The sequence below is a fragment of the Urocitellus parryii genome, chromosome 11 (genome assembly GCF_045843805.1).
Source record: "Urocitellus parryii isolate mUroPar1 chromosome 11, mUroPar1.hap1, whole genome shotgun sequence".
NCBI lineage: Eukaryota > Metazoa > Chordata > Mammalia > Rodentia > Sciuridae > Urocitellus > Urocitellus parryii.
In genome coordinates this window covers 20,513,065-20,538,263 of record NC_135541.1, presented here as the reverse complement: position 1 = coordinate 20,538,263, position 25,199 = coordinate 20,513,065, and the positions used below count along the sequence as shown (strand labels likewise).

The 25,199-nt window shown below is 47.9% G+C and overlaps 1 protein-coding gene across 3 annotated transcripts in view; it reads right to left on the bottom strand.

The window, feature by feature from the left end:
* The window catches only part of Znf362 (zinc finger protein 362), a 36,177-nt gene extending 31,505 nt beyond the window's left edge, over positions 1 to 4,672 (bottom strand). For all 3 annotated transcript variants that reach the window (XM_026406847.2, XM_026406848.2, XM_077791166.1), the window contains exon 1: positions 4,586 to 4,672. The gene's annotated coding sequence lies outside the window, so the exon portion shown is untranslated. The remainder of the gene's footprint in view (positions 1 to 4,585) is intronic.
* Between the last annotated feature and the right edge of the window lie 20,527 nt (positions 4,673 to 25,199).

Genomic DNA, 25,199 nt, shown 5'->3' with positions numbered 1-25,199 from the left:
TTTCTGGCAGAGATCAGAGGCCCTTTTGTCAAGATGTGAGAAGGGGATTCCTGCTCTGTGCAGGGGTCAGGTGAGGCTGGGCTTCCCCTGGATAGCTGGGGGACCCTAAGAAGTCCCACCGTGCTGGGTTCCAGCCCCTGCAATACCATGACAACTGGTTATTTCATCTGTCTGTACCTCAGTTTCCTCATCTACAAAATGGGGGTAATATCAATGAGGATTAAATAAGTTCATATTTATAAAGCTTTGTAGTACATGGTGTGGCTCTGTCAAATTGAGCTCTGTCACTAAATAAATAAGGTGGTGAGAGTTCACTTTGTAAGATTCTAAAGCCAAGATCAGAACATGCAAAAAATCCAAGTGTCAAAGGTTCTCAGCTGGAAACTGCTCAGATTCTGAGATTGCGAGAGTCTGGGAGTCTTAGATTCTGCGATTGAATCATCTCATTATTTCCTAACAACAACCCAGAGCCTCCCAGGGGAAGGAAAAGACAGACCTCATTGTAACTTCATCTCCCAGGCCGCTGGGGCTGCTGCCACACCTGGACTCCGCAGCCTTGCCCCACCTCAGCCACACCATGCTGGAAGCTTGCAGGGAGCCTGAGTGTGTTCTAGTGGTACAGAGAGCAAGTGCAAATAAAGAGAGAGGGAAAGAGGGAGAGAGGGAGGCAGGGAGAAAGAAAGAAAGAGAGCGGGGGGAGGTTTCAGATCTGAAAGCTGCAAAAGAAAATAAAAAGAAGCTCATGTGACAAAGAGTGACAGTGGGAAGCTATTTTAGAGCAAATGGTCAGGAAAGCCCCTTTGAGGAGGTGACATTCAGTTGGTGCCAGTCATGCAAACGGGAAAAGCAATCCTGGCAAGGGGTTGTGCAAAGGCCCCACCAACAGGCTTTGTAAATTTGAGGTACAGAAAGAAGGCAGGGTGGCTAGGGGTGGTGAGACAGGCAAGCAGGGCAGAGGAGCCCAGGCTGAGACGCAGGCAAGGCCTGGACCATGAAGTGCTTTGTTGGTCCAGAAAAGACTGTTTGTTGTTTTTTTTCCCCCCTTCTAAATGTCCAGGAAATCGCAGAAGAGTGTCAAAAGGGAATGACAAGGCAGAAGCAGGGCCTTCAGATTCTCCAGATCATTTGGCTCATTCTGAAACCATCACCTTAGTTCACAGAGGAAAGGCAGGACCTTGATGTCCACTGTCACTGAGCTCCTAGGACATGTCTGGCCAGTGATGGGAGACACTGCAGATGCTGTGTTGCTATCACTGCCACCAACCCAGGAGAAACTCACAGACAGTACCATTTTAGAGATGAAGAAACCAAGGCCAGAGAAGGAAACAATGTGCTCAAAGCCCCAAAGCCATGTGACACAAATGGTTCTTAATCCAGAACCCAGTTCCACCACTGTGACCATCTACGGAACTCCTCTGGTGTTTTCCAGGCTCCTGCTCTCTGAGAGGCTTTCCCTGGGGACCCATGTAGGCACCCCGGAAATGCTACCCTGGGTGGTACCTCACGCACCTGCAGCCTCACCTCTTCTTCCCTGTTGGCTTTAGAACCCTGGAGGACCAAACTTGTACCTCCACCTGTCCAACCGGGCTGGGTGAGCCAGGGATTGGATGGATGGACAGATGGTCAGATGGAAGGACCACTGAGTTGACTAACCAAAAAACTAATGAATGGACATTGAAAAGGTAAACGAACACTCTAATAACGAATGAATGAATAATCAATGGCAGAAAAAACGGATGAATGGAGAGAGGTAGGGCAAAGAAGTGCCCACCCAGGGAAGGGCTGGGACCAGACTAGCTTCAGACCTAGTCCGTCCCTCACCCACACACCACTTCCACTTTCCACCTGGGACCAGCTTGCTTCCACTCACCAAGACTACAGGTGGCCTACTCCCCAGCACCTAGAACAAACACAGGTCACCACTAAGTGCTGGCCATGATGCCCACCAGCAGCTTCACAGCTCCCCTGGGCCCAGGTGGAGCTGGCGGAGCTGGCGGTAGGAAGAGTGGTTCATTGTCCCTAGTGTCTCACAGAGGAAAGGAGACAGGTGGCCAAGGCAGGCCGTGGTCCTAGCTGGGATAAGAACCACTGAGTGACTTTTAGCAGTGGCTTCCCTTCTCTGAGCCCAAAAGACCTCCCCAGGGCCTTTCCATCTCTGGCATACAGTGGAGGAGGGGGTCAGTTTCTGGAGTTTTACATAGTCACTGGGGTCAGCAGAATTTCAGAGACAAACTAGAAGGTTGGGGAAGAGTCCTGCCCACAAGCACCAAAGTCTGCCTGAAAAGCTCCCCACTGCCACTGTCCAACCTCTCCAAGTCTCAGTTTCCGAAATTCTACTATGGAGTCAATGACCCCATCTGAACATCTCACCCCAAATGAGTTTCCAGGAGGTGGCAAAAACTGGGTGCCACACTGTCACTGTAAAGTTTGATTTCTAAAGAAGGATTAAGATGGCAGGGGTCAGTGGGAGGTTACACTGCCCCACTCCAGTCTAGTTCTATCCAAAACGAACCTTCTAGGCACCAGAGCCCTCAATGGACAACAGCTGAAAGAGCCCAACAGTGGGAACCTGGACACGTGGGTCCTGGGCTCAGCTCTCATTCTACCTGGCTGTGTGACTTTGGGCAAGTCATTTTCCCTCTCTGGACCTGTTTCTCCCTCTAAAAAATGCCCGGCTTGGTACCCTCTGACCCAGGCATGCCTCGCTCTGCAGCTCTGAAGCTCTAAACTCCGGCCTTCAACCACAGATTCTGCCCTTAGGGAGCTCACATGGTCCAGGAGATCCAGGACATAGAACAGGGGTGAGACATAAAGGTCTCTCCTCCAGGAAATGGGGGTTGGAGGAAGGGATTAGACAGGCTCAGAGCAGAGTACAGGGTCCTCCCAGGTCAGACTTTCCCAATGGGGAAAAGGTCAGGTCCAACTCTGTGTGGCCCGGTGGACAGCACCAATTACCCCAGACTCTGTGGGCCTGGTCTTCAAGCCCCCTCTGCAGCCGGCAGAGCAGGCAAGTCCTGACCTGTCCAGCCAGATACTTCAGGAACTAACTAAAGTCTAAACTGCCTCCAACTCAGAGGTCTCCAGTGTGTCCCACATAAGTGGCAGAAAGGGGTAAGAGCATGCACAGGAGACAGGCCCACACCACAGGGGCCTAGCAAACCAGGCATAGTTCATCACCCACAGGATCCCCGGGGCTGCAGGCCTACACCCAGCCAAAAGCCCACCATCAAGGGCATTCCTCACCATCTCTGGGGGCCAGGAGGACCACCAAGTTGGGGAAGGGGCTCTCCCACTGCAATCAGCTAAGCACACTTGCCCCAAGTGGGGGTGGGAGGGACCACACCGCCCAGAGCACCATTCCCGCCTACCAAGGGGCCTTGGCCACCCATGAAGGAGAAAGGCCCACCCCACACACAGCTCCTAAAGGTTCCACACTGAGGGCAGGGTGGTGGGGACAGAGCAGGATTACCGCCTCATGCCAGGGGTCTTAGCTGGAAACCTCGGGCCCACTCCGGGACCTTAGTGCCAGATCTCTCCCCCAGATCTGAGGACATAGTTCCTTACAATACCATTTTTATAGAGCCCCTTCCAGAAGCCATTCCCTGGCAGTCCCCAAACTCCTAGCCCCAACCCTCCACGTCCCCCCCGCGCAGCTATGAGGAAACCGGCAGTTAACTTTTCTCAAAAACCCTGCAAAGGCGGCTAACTGGGGGGAGAAATGGGCCCGGGATCCTTTCTCGGCATCTCACTGACTTCCCCCACAAAATAAAGAAAGAAAGAAAAAAAAAGCTTAAAAAAGAAAAGAAAACTTTCGGAGTTAACTTTAAAATTCCCAGCCCTCCCCCCGAAATCGCCCGGCAGCTTCCCTAATTTTTTTTTTCTTTAAAGTGCAATTGCATTGTGTCTCACCTCCCCGAAAGGCTCGCGGCTCTCGCCAAAGAAAAGGAAAAAAGCCAACCCTTCGGGTGCCCCCTCTGCTTCCAGCCGCCTCTCCCACATTCTCAGACAGTTTTATTAAAATTTTCAGACAAAAGAAAAACAAAAATGGCAGCCTGGCTTATTTTTAAAACAGGACAGGGACGCCATATTCTGCAGATCTGCAAAAAAAGGGAGAAATCCGGCACTGGCCGCTCCACCGGGCCGGCTGCAAAGTGCGCGAACCGCGCCGTTTGCAATCCGTTTATTTGCATTAAGCCCCATGAATCATTGTTTACCGGAGAATTGCAGCAGGTTTGAATAGCCCGGCTTAAGAAAACACACACACACACACACACACACACACACACGCACGCACACATACACACACACACACACACACACACACAAGCACACACACGCACACACTCGGAGACCAACCCCAGACACGCCGCCGGAGACACTTCCTACCCCGAGCGCCGCCGCCGCCGCCGTCACCCCGGACCGGGCCCGAGGCGCAGGCGGCCCCGGGCCCTCGGAGCGCCCCGGCCCGCGCTGACAGCGCCCTCGCCCCGGCCCGGCCCCCACCCGCAACTCGGCGCAACTTTCCCGCTGGCGGCCGCCCGCCGCCGCCGGGCCCGCTCCCCGCGCACCCCGGGCCCGCACGGACCTGGCTGTGCTGGCGGCGCCTCCGGGACGCGGCCGCAGCCCCGCGCCCGGCGGCCCGAGCAGGGCCGGGCTGGGGCTCCGGCTCCGGCTCCGGGCTCGGGCTCCGGCTCGGTGCGGAGCCGCGCGCAAACCTTCCGGGTCGCCTGCTGTTCACTTCTGGGTTCTGCAAGCGCCGAGGCGGCGGCGGCGGCGGCGGCGGGAGGCTGGGTCTGCAGCGCCGCGCGGCCCCCCGTGCGCTCGGCGAGCCCCCGCGCCAGGCGCCCGGCTCTGGGGGGGCCGCGTCGGGCCCCCGCCTCTCTGGCTGCGCAGCCCGTCCGGCCCGGGGCTCCGGCGAGTGGGCAGCGCCCGGCGCTGGCGACGGCGAGGGGAGGGGGCCGGGGCGGGGGCGGGCCGCGCGCTGGGGGCCCCGCTCGGGCCCCGGGGCCTCGTCTCGCGCTCGCCGCCGCCGCCGCCGCCGCCTAGCAAAGTTGCGCGGCGCCCCCCACCCGCGCCGCGCCGGAGGCAGAGCCACAAAGGAACTCCTCGCCCCCCTCCGCCCGCCCGAGCCGCGCAGGGAGGGCACCGGCGGCGCCCGGCCCTAGGACAGCCCCTTCCCCAGCACGGGGGCTCCCGGGGCCCCGGCGGCCGCGGCCATTGTCCCGCCCAGGCCCGGCTACCGCCTCGCCACCCCTCTCCGGGGTGATGGCGGGCAGGGGACCTGGACTTGGCGGGCCGCGGCCCTGACCCCGCTGAGCCCGCGCGGTGCCAGGATGCCCCTGGGGTCTTCTTGGAAGAAGTGGACCCTCACACCTGATAATGAACAACCGTGCTCAAAATCCAGGCTTTTTTTTTTTTTTTAAAGACAAGGACATGGGGTGGGGGCCAGAAGTTTGCACAGGGAAGGCCACCCCTTCCTGGTCCTAGGCCTGAATCCCAACGGACTGGGTGGCTCGAGCCTGGCAGCGGCACTCCTCACAGTCTATCAGAGGTGGCACCGCTGTCCCCCAGCTCCGGACCTCAGAGCCATCTGTGTGACTCCTCCTCCCGCTTCACCCTCCCCAGCCAATCAGTCACCAAGTCCTCCTGATTTGGCCTCCCGGGCTGTGTCAGCTTCCAAACTTCACTTCTACCTGAGGAGGCAGCCTGCTCAGGTCTCTTTAACCGAGTAGATTTCTATGCACACATGGCTACCCAGCCTCTAGGATGAATCCAGGTTGGCCCTGCCCTCAGGAAGCACCCAATCCCCCTGGGAGGGGCACACACATAAACAATCATATATCTTCCAGGAAGCCTTTCCCAGTCCAGTAAACATTTATTGAGGACCTACTAAGTGCCAGATGATGTGCTGGTTGACTGGGAGCACAGCTATGAATGAGTTGGACAAGGTCTCTGTCCTCATGGAGTTTCTAGTCTAGCACAGGATGGCAAAAAATGGGGGTAACTGGGGACAGGATCCATAGAGGCCCTTTATTCCCAAGCCCCAATCCCCAAGCACAGTGACTGGCACAGGGCAGAGGCACCATACTTACATGTGGGATGAATTAGTTGGCATCACAAGGCACAGTGTGAGAACACAGAGGAGGCCACTCTTTCCTGGAGAGCTGAAGGTGGTTTTCAGAAAGTCATTCTGGAGTGAACCTGGTGGGGAAGAAAGGAAGATCTTCCAGCTTCCAGAAATGAGAGTTAAAGTGCCAGTCCATTGTTGAGATATTTCATGAGTTAATCCACCAATAAATGGGGCAAAGAGACAAATCACCTGTACAGAAGAATTCCAGATAATTTGTGTGGCTGTTCCATACTGCTTAGCCATCGTCTACACATAGTGAGAGCCTTCCAAAGAGCACAGTGTGGAAAAGGAGGGAGGAAAGTACTTTACAATGGAAAAACCTGACAACTATCACCTCAGCCAAGTGACCAAAGCCAACATCAACAGTCATGAACCATGTTGATAGTATGTGAGCTTGATATTATGTGATAAAAATTATACTTTACCTCTTTGGTCTTCTTCCCAAGAACCATAACCCTAGACTTGCTGGGAGAAAAATATCAGACATCAAGTGTGGAGCATCCAACAAAACACCTGTCTGGTTACTCCTCAAAACTCTCCAGATCATCAAAAACAAGGAGAGTCTGAGAAACTGGAGCAGCCCCAAGGAACCGGAAAACGCATGACAGGTATATGTAATGGGGTGTGGTAAATGAGAAACAGGAATGGGGGTGGAGGGGGGGGGATGGCATTAAGGGAAAACTCAGGAAGTCTAAATAAACTACGGGCTTTAATTAACCATAATATATCAGTAAAAGTATCCATCAATAATTATAACAAATTAAACAGTAACATAAAATGTTGCTAATAGGGAAAAGTGGTGAGAATGGGTTCCCAGGAATTCTTTAGAATGCTTTCTGTAAATCTGAAAGTATGCTAAAAATTTACCTTAAAAAATAAAGTCTAAAAAAGAAAATAATTTGGTGGGGGTGCTGGGGATAGAACCCAGGGGCGCTTAACCATGGATCCACATCCCCAGCCTTTGTTTGTTTGTTTGTTTGTTTGTTTTTAGAGACAGGGTCTCTCTAAGTTGCTTTTGAGCTTCATGAAATTGCTGGGGCTGCCTTTGAACTTGTGATCCTCCTGCCTCAGCCTCCCAAGCCGCTGGAATTACAGGTGTGTGCCACCACACCTGGCAAGAAAATAATCTTTCAAAATGTACTAGCCATAGCATTGTTGAGAGTGTCAATGAAATAATGCTCATCATAGTACCTAAGATTCTGAGGGTCCTCAAAGCTATTATGTCATGATCAGCAGCAACAGCACTTAAAACCGCACGCGCAGAGGCAGAGGGGTGCAGGACGAAAGAGAGGCAGAGAGATGGAATCCTAAAGACCTTGGCTGCTGAGCTAGGCTTTGGAAGGGACGTGTGGGGGGCAGATAACATGACCTGGCCCATCTCAGCCTCACTACCTCCTCTCTTACCACCTGGAAAGCCATGCTCCCGTCATCCCAAGTGAGCTGCCTCTCAGACCTTGCCATCTCCCTTCTGTGTGACCTTTGCACATGCTGTCCCTTCTTCCTGGAACATCCTTCCTTGTTGTTTCCTCCCACCCTTCCTGGCTACCTTCAACTCGTCTTTCAGGTCTTAGTTTAGACATCCTCTTTTTTTTTTTTTTTTTTTTTTTTAAGAGAGAGAGAGAGAGAGAGAGAATTTTTTTTAATATTTATTTTTTAGTTCTCGGCGGACACAACATCTTTGTTGGTATGTGGTGCTGAGGATCGAACCCGGGCCGCACGCATGCCAGGCGAGCGCCCTACCGCTTGAGCCACATCCCCAGCCCTAGACATCCTCTTTAAAAGCCTTCTAGGACCTTCCGTGATGCTGTTAACATGGTCTGAATGGAGACAGTGTGGTGAGGTGCAGGAAGTCACGGAGACTCGCAGCTCTTTGCCACTGGTATTCACACTCCTCTCCTCCCAATCCAGCCATGCTTCATGCTTCTTATCCCTGAACACACTGTGAACTTTCATGTGCCAGTCTCTTCTCGTGCCCATCCGTCTGCCTGGCAGCCTCAGTCCTTTTCTCCCATCTCTTCTCTCTGGTGAACACCTACTCAACGAGGCTCAACTCAAATATCACCTCTTCTGTGAAGCCACTCTAGATCCTCTGCATGGAAAGAGATGCTTTCCCCTAGTTCCCCTGATCCCCTTGGACCTCTGGCCACACTTCTGACAAAGCACTTATCATGGTGCATCAGAATAAATATTTGCTGAATGGATCAACAAATGATGGGACAGACAGCAAACCCAGCTCATTTTTTTCGATTCTGCAAGCATTCCTCACGGTCCTCTAGGAAGCCCTCTGTGGTTGCTCTCCTTCTCATTGCTTTACTTTTACAGTCTGGCCTTTTACTGTAGAGAATGTAGTATCTTTCTCTTGCATCAGAGTAAATTCTTTGAGGAAGGAACCATGTCTCATATTTTCTGGGTGTTTTTCCCACTTATTCCACAGTATTTACAAGCATGTGAAGGCTTAGAGACAAGGAGGGCTTGCCACATTAAGGGGACAGGAAGGACAGTGGAGCTGCACTGGAATGAGGGGGACTGTGAAATGACACTCTGAGATGGATGCCCCAGGTGGGCTCGAGTCGGTGAGGGTATAGGATTTTAGTTTAAGAGAAGTAGGGAGTCATGGAGAAGTAGCAGTTAAATAAAGAAGTAACCCATGGCCCAAGTTCATTCCAAAAGGCCTATGTGGCCACTGGGGTGGGGGTGAACTAGAAAGGGGCACAGCCAGGGAGCCAAAGTCTTCCGTGGGAAAGATGGCAATGACTTAGACCTCGGTAACACTGGCAAGGACCCAGAGAAGTGGACAGATGATGAATATGGGGCACTTTAAGGACTCAGTGCTCCCAGGACTTGGTGACTGGTGGTTGTGGGGAGTGAGAAATCAGGAGGTATCCAGAGGACTCCGGGGTTCTGCAGCTACCATTCTGCCCAGCATGAGCCTGGCTTCATTTTCTTATCCCCTGAGCATGTTCGCAGTGAGACCTTGATGTCAAGAGAGTCCCATCTCCTCCTCCCTACCCACCAGCCAAGCTAGCCACTGCCTCATCCCTCAAAGTGGGGTGTAGCCCCTATCAGAGGTCAAAACAATCTCAACCACCAACACAGGCACCTTCTACTTGACCTTCACAGCAGTTCTGAGAAGGAGGCTGGGGAAACTGAGGCCCATAGGTAGGAAGTGGCTGGCTAAACCTTGGGACCAGCCTCTAGCCGGGGTCCTCCAACTCCTGGTCAGAACTTCCTCTGAATACCTACTTCACAGGGTAGCTATTCAAGGAGAATGTGCTGGTCAGGCTGCAGCAATGTGGCCCTCTGTCCTCCAGAGGCCCGCTGCCACCTCATGGTGGATCCACGTGCTCCTCATCTGGCAAATGTTCCCAGAGGACACCAGCCAGACAGCAGCCTGATAGGAGCTCCTCCAGCTCTTCGTGCACACCTCCCAAGCTATGATGTGCAGGGAAATGGCATTTCAGTCCCCAACTGGCTGCTTGGCTTCTTAGATTGTTGACCTAATTCCTATTGGTGGGAGATCAATTCTCTCTGTCCTCTCCTTTCTACTTTTTGGGAGAATGGAACTGGAAAGGAAGAACTTCTACCCCTTTCTCTAGGGAGACTCTGAATATTTGGCTTCTGTTAAGCAGAGATATCCATGGAGCTTTGGATAAACCACAGTTGTCCATGAAGTGAGCAGGGGATGGAGGTCTACTTTGTCCTAATGATAGAATGTTGGGGATTGTGGCCTCCAGGTCTCTACACCGTCTGGCTCCTGCCAAACTCTTCATCCTCAACTAGGGTTGTTTTTCTCTTTGGCCTCAGTCTGCAGCCACATAGGTTTCCTGTGAGTTAGTAGAAAGCACACTGCCACAGGGCCTTTGCATGGCAGTACTCCTCTTGGGCAAGGCCCTTTCTGTTTAACCACACCACAGTCTCACCTAAGAAACTCATAATCACCTGCCTTGATCTGGCCCCTAGCCACATCCTTCTGCCACCTTCAGGATGCTCTCACAGATTGGTGATCCTCTCCCCTTTTTGCACACCCATCCCAACTATAATTCTATATTCAGATTTCTAATACTTTAACTTGACAGCAGTTTATAAATTCAGTGCATATTTGTTCATTCGTGTAATAAAAGTGACGGGGATCAAATTTTTGAAGGCAGCGGGGCTCAGAAAATGAACAAGCTGAAATGTGTGACTATTGTCTTGAAGTGTGGAGTGATCGATAAAAGAGAAGAACCTGAGAAGAGAGGTGGGCAGGGGCCAGGGCTTTGGGACTTGTAAGGACCAGGATATCTGCTCTTGCTCTTTCTGCCCTTAGCTTTGCTACCATGCAACCCTTGCTCTGTCTCCTTGAGCCTCGTAACATGAGCTGTACTCTGAATATTAGGTTGGCACCAGGTCACCTGGATTGGCACTGAGCAGAGAGGAAAGACAAACAGGGGAGACAAGAGTATGGGTGCATTGGGAGCAGAAAATTAGAGATGGAAGTGACCAGGACTTTGTGAGTTACTGGAATTTGAAGAAGTCTTGGGGACATCATTGGATTTTCCCAAGATATGAAATAGGAAATTCCAGTCAACTGTTATCTAAATCTCAAAGGCCTAGGAATCTGGGTTCTAAACACAAAGAATGCTATGACTGATTAGCAATGTCTGTCACAGGCAGTGACAGTTCATAAGCCAGCCTCATTCAGCAGCTCCCAGGTCTGCAATTCGGCTTAGCGTTTTCTTAGCTGGAGGGTAAAGACTGTGTCTTAGTCATCTTTCATACCGGTGCCATCAATAGTGAGCTGGGGGGCATGGGATGGAGGGAGCTGGCAGGGGTACAGAGAAGAACCAGCAGCAGGTCAGAACCCCAACCAAGCAGCGCCCAGAATGTGACTCCAAGTCTTAAGACTCTGTTCAATCCCCTGTGAGCTGGGGCAAACTGTCTGACTAATCTGGGCGTTGATTTCTTCACCTGAGAAACAGGCCAAGGGTACCAGGGGCAAGTATGAGCTTTGAGGTCAGGCACTTAGGGTCCAAATCTTGGTTCCTAGTCCATTTAGCACCTGAAAGGCTCTCAGTGTTCTTTAAAAAAGCGGATGGAAATCTTCACTTCACAGGGCAGTGCTCTGGGATTAGAAATTGTACACACCACCATTGGCCAAGTATTTGCTTTAAGCTAGACATCTATCCGCACTTCTCTTGGGCAGGACTGTTGAGGGCCACAGCCGAGTCGGGATAACGCATGGCATTTTTGCCAGAAGTAGTGGTTGAGAGGTGACGCCAGGGAGCCATTAAGATGATGACTTTTGAGTTCTCGTGGTGTTCCCATTGAGTTCCTGTTGCGCTCTCGAAGGGATTCCTGAAGAGTTCGCTTTGGTTATCAAAGCAGCTGGAATCCAAATCAGCTGCTGTTCTCCCTGTGGAAACACACAAACAGAACCCCGACTCCAGACAACCACTGGGTCAGAACCTTTCCATTGTCCTGTTAGAATATCCTTCCAAAGTACCTTGGGCTTATGTACATTTTTTGGACACATATGCCTTTCTGCAGCACTGAGCCCTGATGAATCCAAATTTTAAAAGTTTAGAGTAAAAAGGGTTATTTTAAGTTTATCTTTGGGGGATATATACCCCTTCCCACAGGACTTGGCCCAAATAGGCAGGGTGCAGTGTCCAAGGCATGGCCATGCTCAGCAAGTGGTAGTTAACTCCCTTGTCCTGTGGGATCGGAGGAGTTCTTGGGTACAGAAAGGCTGCATCAGCTGCAGGTCACCTCTAGAAAGCAAGGCTGATCACAGTTAACTATTTACAGCCCTCCCTTCCCAGCTGGGGAAGGTGATGTCCTCCTGGAATGGCCCTCACCATAGATCTGTACCCAGCTCTCTTTTATGACTGGCCTGGGGGCTGCCAGAGGAAAAGGGCAGATGGGCCATAATGAAAGGGCAGACAATTACTTTCCCTTTTAATTACCATTTGCTGTAATTAAATAATAATAACCTTTTGTAGGCCCTGAGAACTCAAAGCAGCCCATTCATAACATCTGGTTCCCCTCCCTTCTGCCAGGAGTGGAATGCCCACAGGAACAGGAGAGGGAAATTGAGGCAGAGAGGAATAAGGCCAGTTGCCCTCAGTCATATGCAAAGCAGATTGCCAGAGTTCGGGAAAGGTCCTTAAAGAAATGACTCCAAGTGCCCGACAACTGAGGGCCTCAGCTAGCTCCACCGCTCACAGGGATTGGCTTGATTGGTTCACTCCTCTCTCTAGACCTCAGTTTCCCCATATATAAAATAAGATGGAGCCCACTTGACCCACCATAAGCCTATCATGCTTGGCTCTATTCTGTTCATATGAAATCATGGGCCATCCTTTTTGCACACTCTGGGTTGCAAGAGGTAGTAATCTATCTATCTAAGGCTGGCAAGCAAGCAGAAAAAGAGGGTTACTCACTCATAGAACCCAACAAGGGTTGACAACACGCTTGAACAATCAAGCTGTTAAAACACACACACACACACACACACACACACACACACACACACATGTCTCAGTGCTACAGTTTGGATCTGAATGTCCCCCAAAAGCATATGTGCTAAAGGGTTGGTCCCCAACCTGGCATTATGGGAAGGTGGTGAAAACTTTAAAAGGGGGTAGGTCTCAGCAGGAGCTCTTCCAGTCATTGGGGATAATGGGGCTCCAGCCTTTCTTCCTCTGTCTGTCTCTTCATATTTCAGCCATGAACCAAACCAGGGGCAAGAACACCGCTGCCTCCCTCAGATAGCAACTATATTCTTCCTCCATATGGTGAGAAAAATGGACACCAACATCTTCCCCAACCTGCAGTTCAAAGATTCAGCCTCCTAAGGGCATCTATCCCTATTGCCCCAGCCTGAGTCAGGTGACCACCCTTGGACTAATCAAATGCAACTGGTAGACCAGCATCTATGATGTCCCAAGGCCACCTTTAGGATTGAAGTTAGAGAAGGGGTCAGGCCTAAAGGAAAGGGGGCCACTGAGCAAGCATCATAATTGGTGTGTATTCACCAGAACAAAGTTCCTGAGTTTGACCTACACAACATTGGAGGGAAAGTGACATTAAACCAGAGTGACAGCACAAATCGCCAGGAATGCAGAAATGCTGGAGGCTCCCCCCGGGAGGAGAAAGAGAGCTGTACCATCCAAAGCAGGCTTGACTTCAGACCCCAGCCCTGGGGTACCCATTCCTGTCTGAGCATCCCCTTTGCATGCTACAGCAATGTGGAAAAAAGCTGTCCCCAGGTTTCTCCACTGCCAGGTGACATGCCTCATCAATGGATGTGGATATCACATGGGACTCCAGGGATCACATAATCTAAGCCAGGCCAGTCACAACCCTTCTCTGGTCTTTCCTTGGGAGACATCTAAGGTCATTGCCCCATAAGAAGCCACCTAAGCAAATAGAAGTCTATGTCAAAAGGGGCAATGTCCATTATCTGATCCCAGCCACCCCAGAGTTCAGCCTAACTGCAGGCCCTTTCCCTTGGTTTGACGACAGTGTGCCAGGCCAATTCTCCTTTGGGCAGGTATATGTGCTTCCTGCAGCTATCATAATGAATTGCCACAATCTTGGTGGCTTAAAATAACAGGGATTTATTCTCTTACAGCTCTGGAAATCAGAAGTCTAAATTCAAGGTATCCACAGGGTACTTCTGCTCCCCCTTTCCTCCTCCTTTGACCTTTGACTTTTCAGTGACACTTGGCATTGGATTTGAGGCCCACTTGGATAATCCAGATTGATCTCATCTCAAGATCCTTAACTTCATTACATCTGCAAAGATCCTTTTACCAAATAAGCTCACAAGTCTATGTTCCTCAAAACAAAAATAAACGCAATGGCTCAGTGTCAGTACTACTAAGTCCAGGTAAACTCGTTTGTGTTTTTGATTTTGCAGAGTTTTTGTTATGTTTTGTTGTTTTGTTTTGGGGTGATGTTTCATTTTGAAATAATTGCAAATTTTAAAAAAAAGATGCAAGAATAGCACAAGCAATCTTGAAAAATCTTTTACCCAGATTCACAATGGTTGATATTTTACCTCATTCACTCTGTTATTCTCTCCAGCTCTACCTAGACATATGTTTCTCTCTCTCTCTCTCTCTCTCTCTCTCTCTCTCTCTCTCTCACACACACACACACACACATCATTCACATGAAAGCATCATGCCTCTTTTCTGCAAAATATTTCAGAGTGTGTTTCCTAAGAACAACAAATTTTTTAAAAATTTAAAAAATTTTTAAAAATTTATTATTTTTTTAAGTTGTAGGTAGACACAATACATTTATTTTATTTATTTATATGTGGTGCTGAGGATCAAACCCAGGGCTTCACACATGCTAGGCAAGTGCTCTACCACTGATCCACAACCCCATCTCAGAACAACAGTATTATCTTAAATAAAAATACAATCACAAAAAACAGGAAATTAATATTGCACAATTCTGTTGTCCAAACCACAGTCCATGTTTGAATATTGTCAATTGTTTCAATAATGTCCTCTATAACTACTTTTCTCAGTCCAGAATCTAAACAAAGACAGCACATTACATTTCATTGTGATCTCTCTTTAGTCTCCTGTAATCTGAAACAATTCCGGAGCCTTTCTCTATCTCTCTTCACCTTGACATTTTTGAAGATTCCATGAGCCAGTTATTTTGTAAAATGTCATTCACCTTGGGTTTGTCTGATGTTTCCTTATGATTAGAATCAGATTATACATTTTGGGTAGAAATACCACTGAGGGTTGTACACTTTTCAGTGGATCTTCCAGAACATGCAAAACCCAGAACAGAACTTTTTTTTTTATGAACACTCCCTCTCCCAGATGACATAGTTATTTTCAGAAATAATCACAAAGATGATATGAATAATAATAACAGCCATAAAAGAAGCACAGATGTGCCAGTAACAATATAAGAAAATTAAAGATTTTTAAATCTTATAAGACAAAAAGGAAAAAATCATGGGCTAATGATTTTTAATTACATTCGTATAGTTTTAAAAGAAGGGTGGAAATGTAGACCTACACATAAGTCTGTCCTAGAGAGACAGAATCACTTTACAGTTACTATTTTTGTGACTTCTAAAAATTTCTCATGACTTCATCAAAATTCATCTTCCTATGTTCATATTTAATAAAAGTGTAGCCAGATTTATAAATCTATCTTCATTCAGTTGATAAAAATACATTTTATTAATTTTAATTTAGAAAAGTTTCTTTCACATGAATCAACAGATATGCAAATAGTTAGGAAAAGTCTTAAACACAGGGGTGAGTCTGTAAGGGACTCACAAAAATCCTCCTTCATACTATTATTACCTTTTTTTTTTTGGTACTGGGGATTAAACCCAGGGTGCTATACCACTGAGCCACATCCCCAGTCCTTTTTTATTTTTATTTTTTTATTATTTTTTTAATATTTATTTTTTAGGTGTAGATGGACACAACACAATGCCTTTATTTTTATGTGGTGCTGAGGATGGAACCCGGTCCTGCCCATGCTAGGCGAGCGCTCTACCGCTGAGCCACAATCCCAGCCCTTATTTTTATTTTTATTTATATTTTTATTTTGAGACAGGGTTTCACTAAATTGCTGAGATTGGCCTCCAACTTGTCATCCTACTGCCTCAGCTTCCCAAGTCACTGGGATTACAGGCATATGCCACCATCCGGATATTATTATTATTTTGGATGGTGCTGGGGCCTTATACATGCTAAACACGCATTCTATCAACTGGGTACATTTCCCACCCTCTTTCATAATAAATTCAAGAATTTGCAGTGATGCACATGACTTCATTTCTTTGGGGCTGATACCAATTGAAACATTTGCAATCAAAAATTTTCCATTAAAATATATCCACCAGCACACTCAACTATTTCTATTGTATTTGGGTTAAAAAATAACATCCAATGGTTTTCCCTTTTTATAAAAACAGAAAAAATGGCTGAACATTGGCATTATTTGGTTGTCTTTGAAGAATATCTAATTCTTGATGAGGATGATTGTGGCATTCAGATTTTTCCCTTTTATGTCTTCTGGCAGCACAAGACTAGCATTTTCTGTTGTTTCTCCAACTCTCTTCTTTGGGGTTTGATTATTTTTCCTAGGTAAATGTTCATTTCCTTACACTTTGCAGTTGCGCAGTTACTGAACTTCCTGATTTCTGTATGTCAACCTTCTTTAAAGGAGCAATCTTAAAGCTTGATATTTTCCCGTACAGCAAGCAGGGCTGACTCTGGCTGTTTCCAAATATTTCTGTATCTGATTGACCTCACCTGAAACATCACACTTGAAAAAAAGCAACTCAGTGGGGGGAAAAATTATCGCGTACAGCAGAGAGCAAAATCTGAACGGATCTCTCTACTGATCACACAGCACTTCAAACGCTGAGGTTAACTTTGCAAATGCCATCTCTACTGCATGCACAGCTTCGTGTGGAGACAACGTTTCATCTGCAAAAAGAAGTCTTTTCACTCTTACACATCTTTATTCTGCAACATTTCCCATCAGTGAAGCGAGACTGAAAAGAAGTACATTTTCCCCAAGTTCCAAAAAGTGTCACACGTGGGAGGAAATCTCCAGGTAGCCACACGGAATGTCAGAATTAAACTAACTCAAGTAGAGTGTCTTTGCCATCATTCTGCCACCAGAGCTGATTTTGAGTCTGCTCTTTAAACACAGAGCTATGTAACACAACAGGGCTCCAAAGTCAGCTTGACCCATAAGAACCAAAATGAAATTACTCTCAAAACAGATACATTTTGCAGATTCCCCATGTACCACAGCCAACTGTATACTTGGGTTTCAACATGGATTGTGAGAAGACAGTTCGTCGAACCTCTCCCTTGGTTCTGGCTGTGTGACTCTATCTTCATGGCTGTGCTGATTGGCTAAAGAGTAAGCCTGGAACGGAATTTGGCCAATCACAGCACTTCACTGTCCTCAGTTATGGTGATTGGTCCAGCCAAGGGCACAGGACTTGAGTTAGCTTTCCACACTTCTGGAAACTGGAAGTCCAAGATCGAAGTGACAGCAGGGTTGGAGTCTGGGTTTTTTTTTTTTTTTTTTTTTTTTTTTTTTTTTTTGTTTTGTTTTGTTTTGTTTTGTTTAATTAAGGGATTTAAAAGATCAGGAATATATCATTTAAAAAAAAATAGAAGGCTACCATAGTAAAGATTTTTGGTCTTGGGATGCTATGATTTGAAAGCCCTCTCTAAAACTTGTTGTAATTTAATTGCCATTGCAAGAGTGTTAATAGATGGGAAATTTGACAGATGATTAGGCTGTGATGGCTCCACCCTTATGGGGAATACTGGAGCTGTAAGAGTTCAATCCCCTGCCAGGTGTGGTGGTGACCGTCTATAATACCAGTGGCTCAGGAGGATCTCAAGTTCAAAGCCAGCCTCAGCAAAGCCAGGCGCTAAGCAACTCAGACAGACCCTTGTCTCTAAATAAAAAAATACAAAATACGATTGGGGATGTGGCTCAGTGGTCAAGTGCTATTCTGGTAAGCCCTCCCTGACATAAAAGAGTTCCACCCCCTCTCTCCATCTCACCTCCTACCATGTTACAAGAAAGCAAGAAGGCCCTGACATGTCTTAAGGAGCTGGTACCAGCCCTTTTTAAATAAACAAAATAAAAATCTAAACCAGACTAAACTAAAAGAAAATATCAAAGTATATCACACCTAGTAAGGACATTGTTTTGTGGACTTTCGAGTGGACTGGTCATGATAGAAGATATCTTTCTTACTATGGGCTGCAGTCACTGCCCTAATTCCCTGGCTCCTCCCTACGGCCCAAGGAAGGAGGTTTTATTTTAAGCTCCATCCTATAGGGAAGTGGAAGCAGCCAGGGTGACCTCACTGGCTGTGGCCTGCACAGCTAGAAAGTGGCCCAGTCAGCGTTTGCATCTCTTCAATCTGTCGTCCCAATCCCACTCTAAGATCTGTCCTAATGTCCTCTGATGCATCAGACCCTTCCCTTTGGGCTTCAGCTCCTTCAGGTGGCTTTTTGTTGTTGTGCAAACCCAACATTCCTGACAGCAGGGAGGAAAGAGTCTGGACCAGGCTGGCCAAACTTGAGTCAGACTCCTGAATCTCCTCCTGGGCCCATCTGTGCATTTCCTTGTAAATCCAGTTTCACAAGAACCCTGCTAAATCCGTTAAGCAAGAATTCCCTATCCTTAATATTTGATTAGTTCCCCATCCTCCACCCCTCCCCGCCAAGTGTGTCTGATCACTATGGTCTGCCTTCAGCAAGAATCCTATTAGGTGGTTTTAGCCAGAATAACTCTACACTTGATGTTTCCACTGGGTAGTTTTCCATTCTCTGGTCCCCACCCTGCTCCTTGGCTATAAATTCCCACTTAGCCCTGCTATATTTGGAATTGAGTCCAATCTCTCTCCCCCACTACAAAATCCCATCGCATGGTCCCTATACCTATAGTGATGGTCCTGAATAAAGTCTGCTTTAGCGTTCAGCAGGCACCGTGGAATCATTTTCTTCTTTAACAAGGTGCTGGATATGGAGAGAGGAGGCCAAATCCTGGTGAGCCTCCTAGAGCCTTCCAGAGATCTTCTAGGAGATATCTCACCTTCCAAATCTTTGTTTTCTCCTCCAAGAAAGCGAAGAAGGCAATAATGTCTTTCTCAGAGGCTTTTGCAAGAAAGATGGGAGACAATCTAGGGAAGTAACAGTTCTGTCTCTGGCCCTGAGTACCTGGGAGGTGGGGTGGGGTGGGGTGGGGTGGGACAGGGGCTGCTCTTGCGAAGGTGCAGAGGAAGCACTGGGCAGGGCAAGGAGAGACCAGCCAGCCAGGATTGAGGGTGGAAAAACAGACCAGGAATGTGGATGGGGCCCAACAACTATGGAAAGTCACGAGAGGTTCCAGAAGGGTAAAAGGGAAGCTCCTCAGTGTCCTAAGGTATAGACAGTCATTTCCTGTGAATTAAACTTGGAGAACACACACACACACACACACACACACACACACACACACACACACGGTGCCTGCATTCCAGGTGGCTCACAGAGGAGAATGGAGTCAAGTATCTCAAACCTCTGACCCAGGACTGGGGTGAGAGAGTGAAGAAGCCTCATGTCTGACCTTAGCTGAGGCCTCCACGGAGGCCTCAGCTGTTCCCAGGGCCGCACAGCAGGCTCTGTGCAAAGCAGGAAGCCAGGAACTGCTCAGAGGGCCGCAGCTCAGCTGTGAGGCCTCCTCTGGGAAACCAGCCTTTGATCTCCTTGGCAGCCAAGGGGATCCTGCTTCCTGCATCCCAGAATGCCTGCTCTGCAAGGGACCTCAGAGGTCACGGAGCTCAACTCCACTGGACAGATGGGGCCAGTGGAGCCCTGAGAGGCACGGGTAGCCAGAGAAGGAGCTGGGTCCAGCATCTGGGCCACAGTGCTCACTTGCCCTGGACCTTCCCATTCCCCCAGCTTCCTCTCACTCAGTGGGGAGCCAGCGGGAGGGCCAGCTCCTTCCCAGCTCTCTGCTGTAGGGAGTCTGCTTCCTGCCAAAGCTGAGTAAGTTCAAAGGCCCCTGGGTGGTGGGGGATTGAGACAGTGCAAGACAGGGAGGGGGGTCTTTAAACCACAAAGACTACTTTATCCTCTGAGATTTTAAGTGGACAGAAGCCAATTTACTAAATTCTTTCGTCCAATGTGGCCCTTGATAAAAATTATGCCGCAAAAGGGTCAGAGATGGGAGGAAAAATAAGGTATCTGAGCTCCTACTGCATGCTCAGCTCTGTGCAGGTAAATCTTTCATAGACACAACAGCCTTTCCTTGGAGACAATGGCTTCCTCATTTTGCAGACATTCAGGGAGGTGAAGCAACTTGTTCAGGGTCACAGAGCTAGGATTTGAGCCCAAGTTCGTTGAATACCAAGGCCTTAACAGTGTTGGATTTGGGGTCACTAATATTAGAGCCCTAGGCATTGTGGTCTAGGAAATCTGAGTTCCACTCCCCTATTCTTTCAATAAACACTTGCCAAACGTCTGGTAGGGGCCAAGTGCTTTGAATACAGAGATAATAAAAATACGCAAGCCTTACTGAGTACTTCCTATGCACCAGTCAGTATTCTAAGTATTTTACATGCATGAACTCATTTAATCCCCACAACAATCACGCAAGGGGAAACTACTAAATATCCCCATCTTAGAGGGAACGAAAGTGAGGCACAGAGAGGCAAGAGAACACGTCACAGTTCCATAGCCAGGAAGCCACAGGCCTGCCAGTCAGTCTTAGCGTGACAGCCCGTGCTCACAGTATGATGAGAAGACAGACTTGGCTCTAGGTAATTGTAATAGTGTGAGAAGTGATGGATGTGGCCAGTACGGGACACTGTGGGCATGCAGAGAAAGGGCTGTCAAGGCCAGCTTGGGTGGTCAGGAAGAGACCTTGGAGAGGAGGTGACAGCATAATCAACGCCTGAAGAGTGACCCAGGAGCTGGGCGGTAGCTCAGAGGCAGAGCATGTGCCCTGTGTGTATGAAGCCCTGTGCTTGATTCCTGGCACCGCAAGAAAAAGAAAAGAGTGAATCATATGTGGTCAGGCAGAAAGGAAACTGACTGTGAGGAGGGGTGGGGGGCAGAGGGCACGCTGGGGAACCACAGGAAGTCTGGCTAAGCGGGGAATGAGGTGGGGAGCGCAGAAATGGGAAAACTTGAAGCTGGAGATGCGGAAGAGAGAACCAAGATTCCTAAGAAAACTGAATGCCATGTTCAGAAGTTTGAATTTTACCCTGCGGGTGGTGGGGAGCCTTGACCTGTGACCCCGGAGAAGTCGCTTGACCTGCCTGCACTTCAGCCTCCTTCTTCGTGAATTGGGGTTATAAGGACCTATTTTGCATCTCATAGTTATTGAGTGGAAGAAATGAGACAATGCAGTTGTAGGGAGAACCCCACAAATATTAAGTTTCCAGCCTTCACCTCCCACCAGCCCTGAAATGAGGAACCAGAAACAAAGAGGTGCAGCTGAATAACCAGATAAGTGCCACACAACCAGAGCTCCCTGTATGCCAATCAGGAGGCTATAAGCAGCAGGAAGAGGAAAGCCTGATTCAACATTCAGCCATAAGGAATTCATTTTCTCACATAACAAAGGAGAGAAATTCTGGGATTTGGAAATTCAGTGGCTCAATGATATCTTCACTGAGGTCAGCCTCCTTCACTTGTTGACAGTACCCTGCCTTATGGCCAAAATATGGCTGCAATAGCACCTGCCATCATCTGCAGACATGACGCTGTGCAGTGAAGAAGGCATTTCTTCCTCTGCATCTTGAAAGGAAACAAAGGCTCACTAGAAATCATCAGATTTCCCCTCAGTCCCTTTGGCTGGAATTAAATCATACAGTCTTTCACTAAAGCAATATTTAACAAAAGGAATATAGTCACTGTGATTGGCTTAAACCAGTCATGATTGATGTCCAGTACTGAGGAAGGAAAAGAACCAAACAACAATAACAAAGAAACCTACCTGGGCTTTGCTGGGAAATTCTCAAGATGAGAATTTAAGTTAATGCAGAACCATCTTGGAAAACAATACGGAGGTTCTTCAAAAAACTAGAAACACAACCACCATTTTGACCCAGCAATCCTGCTACTATTTGTATGTATAGTAGTGGATGGATGTATAAGGAATTGAAATCAGTATGTTGCAGAGACACCTGCCCTCTGATGTTTATTGCAACACTATTCCCAATAGCCAAGATAGGACATCAAGCTGAGTGTCTATGAGATAAGTGAATAAAGGAAATGTGGTCCATATAGACAATGGAATATTATTCATCCATAAAAAAAGAATGGGTTTCTGTCCTTTGACACAACATGAATGGCACTGGAGGACCTTATAATAGGTGAAATTAATCAGGCACAAAAAAACAAATGCCATATGTTCCCATCTACGTGTGGAAACTAAAAAGTAGATCTCAAAAAAGTAGAAAATAGTGGATTCCAGAGACTGGAGGGGTGTGGAGGAGAGAAGAAAGGAGAGAAGATGCTTAATCAGCACAGGGTTCTTTTGCACAGTAGGATTACTGTGGCTTACAAAATTAGTTGATTACCTCAAAATATTCAGAAGAGAGGATTTTGAATGTTCCCAACACAAAGAAATGATAAATGTCTGAGGTGATTATATACGGATCTGATCATTACACATTGTACACAAGAATTGAGAGGTCACACTCTACCCCATAATTATGGACAATTACTCTGTGTCAATTAAAAATTATATATATATTTTAATCTGGACTTTCTTGCCAAGAAGAAAGTAGGGATGGATGTGGGTAGGACATCAGCATTTCATGTGCCTCTAAGGACTTGAGTCCAGGCTGTAGGCAAAGTCATTCCAGGTCCCACCTGGCGGTGGCTCAGCACTAACTTCCTTCTGTAGACCCTGAGGTTGGAACATGCTGACTTCAACATCTTGAGCCTTAGAAATCATCTTTGCAGAGCTGAGGGAGCCAGGATGTACCCTGATACCCTGAGTCCAGCTCAGTCTCTGGAGAGCCCATCTCTCCCCCACTCACTCCACACGTGATAATTGGGCACCTACTTTGTATTGGGGACATAACAAAGAGCAAAAGTCAGCATGCACCTGACCCTCACAGAGCTCGCCCTCTATTGGAGAGACAGTCAAATAGCCACACAGGTGTGTGTAAAATGATCAGCCTGGATGGACAGACACCTGGTGCTGAGGGGGCATGTCAGGAGACTTGGCTCAGGCAGAGAGGTGGAGGACTTTGGGTTCACCAGGTGTCATTTGGTGTGCAGGCTCAGCCACTTACTGGCTGTGTGACTCTGATGCTTATTTGACACCTCAGGGGCTTGGTCTTCTTTGGGAAGTTACTACCTTCCAGGACTGCTAGGAAAACTAAATAAGATAATATGGCTTGCCAGACCATGGTGCAATAACTACAGTTCCAAGAAACTCAGGCCATTGATAATCAAGTAGGATAATGCAGAGTCAGACCAAACTCATGTGTTTGAGACCAGGCCCTACCTCCTTCTAACTGTGTGACATTGAGCAATTGTCTCATCTCCATAGGCCTTAGTTTCCCCATCTGTAAAATAGAGCCGATCACAAAGAGGTTGTTGTAAAGGTTAAATAGATCGTGTAGATAAAGGCTCTTAGCACAGAGCCTGCCAGGCAGTAAACTCATTAAATGTTAGCAAACATTATTAGTATGATTATCATTCTTTTGAAATTAATCACAAAAACCAAATGTGAAAATATGGTAGGGTTAGATATTTTCAGGCTAGCAACTATAAAGTCATTTTTCTTATCAATGTCTTAATAAAGGTGTTTGTCATAGGAATATGTGTTCAGCTGTGGAAGTGAAACATCCCTGAGCGTTCCTCGGTTTCTATTATATCCAGATTGTCCACCAAGGACCCAGCCTTCCTATCCCCACCATTACTATCCGTAACACACCTGGAGAAGCAACCATTGTTAAGATAAACAAAGCAAAACCCAGCCAGCAGCCGCAGCTGCCAGGCTGCTTCCAGCTTGCACGGTGTATAACCAATCACAAGCTGCAAGATGCAAATTGTGTTGTCTAATTAATCCAACAAGCTATGCACAGATTGGGTTCTGAAAACTGGCTCAGTGGTAGGAGGAATGCCTGCACATGCAAACCCTTCGAACCGGGCCAAGCAGGCGAAGTGTTTGGGAACACCAGCTATTCTCGGTAGTGATATGTGTCCTCTTTAATGGTGGCAGCATCAGCAGCTGTAGGCTGGAGAGAGCCATGAGCAGCATTGCTTTCCCTTCCCTTTGTAAAGTGACTGGAGCCACTCTGGCTACTGTGTTGTTATTTCTGCATCTGCTTTGGAGGGCGATTGGGTGGTTTACCTGAGTTTAAGCGCGGGATAGACTTGGAAAAATAGATATACAGCCTGCTCATGCACTGAGTAAAAAAAAACAAAAAAACAAGAATAATAACACTTAGAAAGCATTTACCAAGTTCACTTTCCAGATTTAATCCTCAACACCTGCCTGTGAGGTGGGTAATAATACCAACCCCATCTTACAGGTGAGAAACAGGCACTTTAAACAGACACATCTTCATCGGGAGAAGACAAGTCACTATATGGCGCATTGGTTGTAAAAGTGTTATAGGGAAAAGGAAAGCTGTTGAGGGGTTTGAGGGGCAGTTCAGAAAAGGGGGAGCTAGGGCCTGCGTTCCCTTAGAAACAGTCTAGTAGAGATGGAAGGAACTGAGGGAGCCCTGTGGGAATCTTGAGCAAAGCCATTCCTTGCAGAGGTAACAGCAGCCTCCCAGGCTTCGAGAGCATCTTCAGGGAGAAACAAAGAGGATCAAAAGGATCACTGAGGCTGCTGTGTAGGAAAAAGACAGGCAAAGTTGACAGCAGTTAGGAGGCCTTTATGATAATCCTGGGGAGAGATTATGGTACTTCCAGAGCCGTAGAGTCACATAGAGCGCTGGATTCTGAAAAGTAGTTTGGACAGATTATTTCCTGACTTACTGAATATGTGGTGCACAAGAATCAAGAGTAAGTCCCAAATGTGTGGCCTGGGCATCTGGGAGAATGGAGTTGACATTTCCTGAGAAGAAGAAGATGGTCCAAGAGCTAGGTATGTGGAGGTAAGCTGGGAGTGGTTGGATATGTTGAGCTTGAGATCCCTTTCAGATGGCCCCCGGGAGAGGTCAAGTAGTTGGCGGATGATCTGGAAAGATGCTGAGAGGAAAAGTCAGGACAGGAGACAAAAATTTAGGGGTTATCAAGGTACAGGCAATACTTAATGCCTGTGCACTGGATAAGGAGGTCTAGAGTAAGTGTCAAAGGAAAGGGTGACTCTGGGGTTTTAGGCATGGGCTGCTAAGTAGGATTATTTTTCTTCTTTGGAAAAGAAGGACACAGGGAAATGATCAGGTTGTGGAGGGAAAATGGTGTGTGCGCTGGAGGACACACAGAGGGATGTGGCCTGGCACCTGGACAAGAGACTGAAACAGGGGCTCCCCGAGGTACTGGCACGTTTATATAGAAGAAATGCAAATCTATACCAACCTGAGCCCTTTTCCCAAATC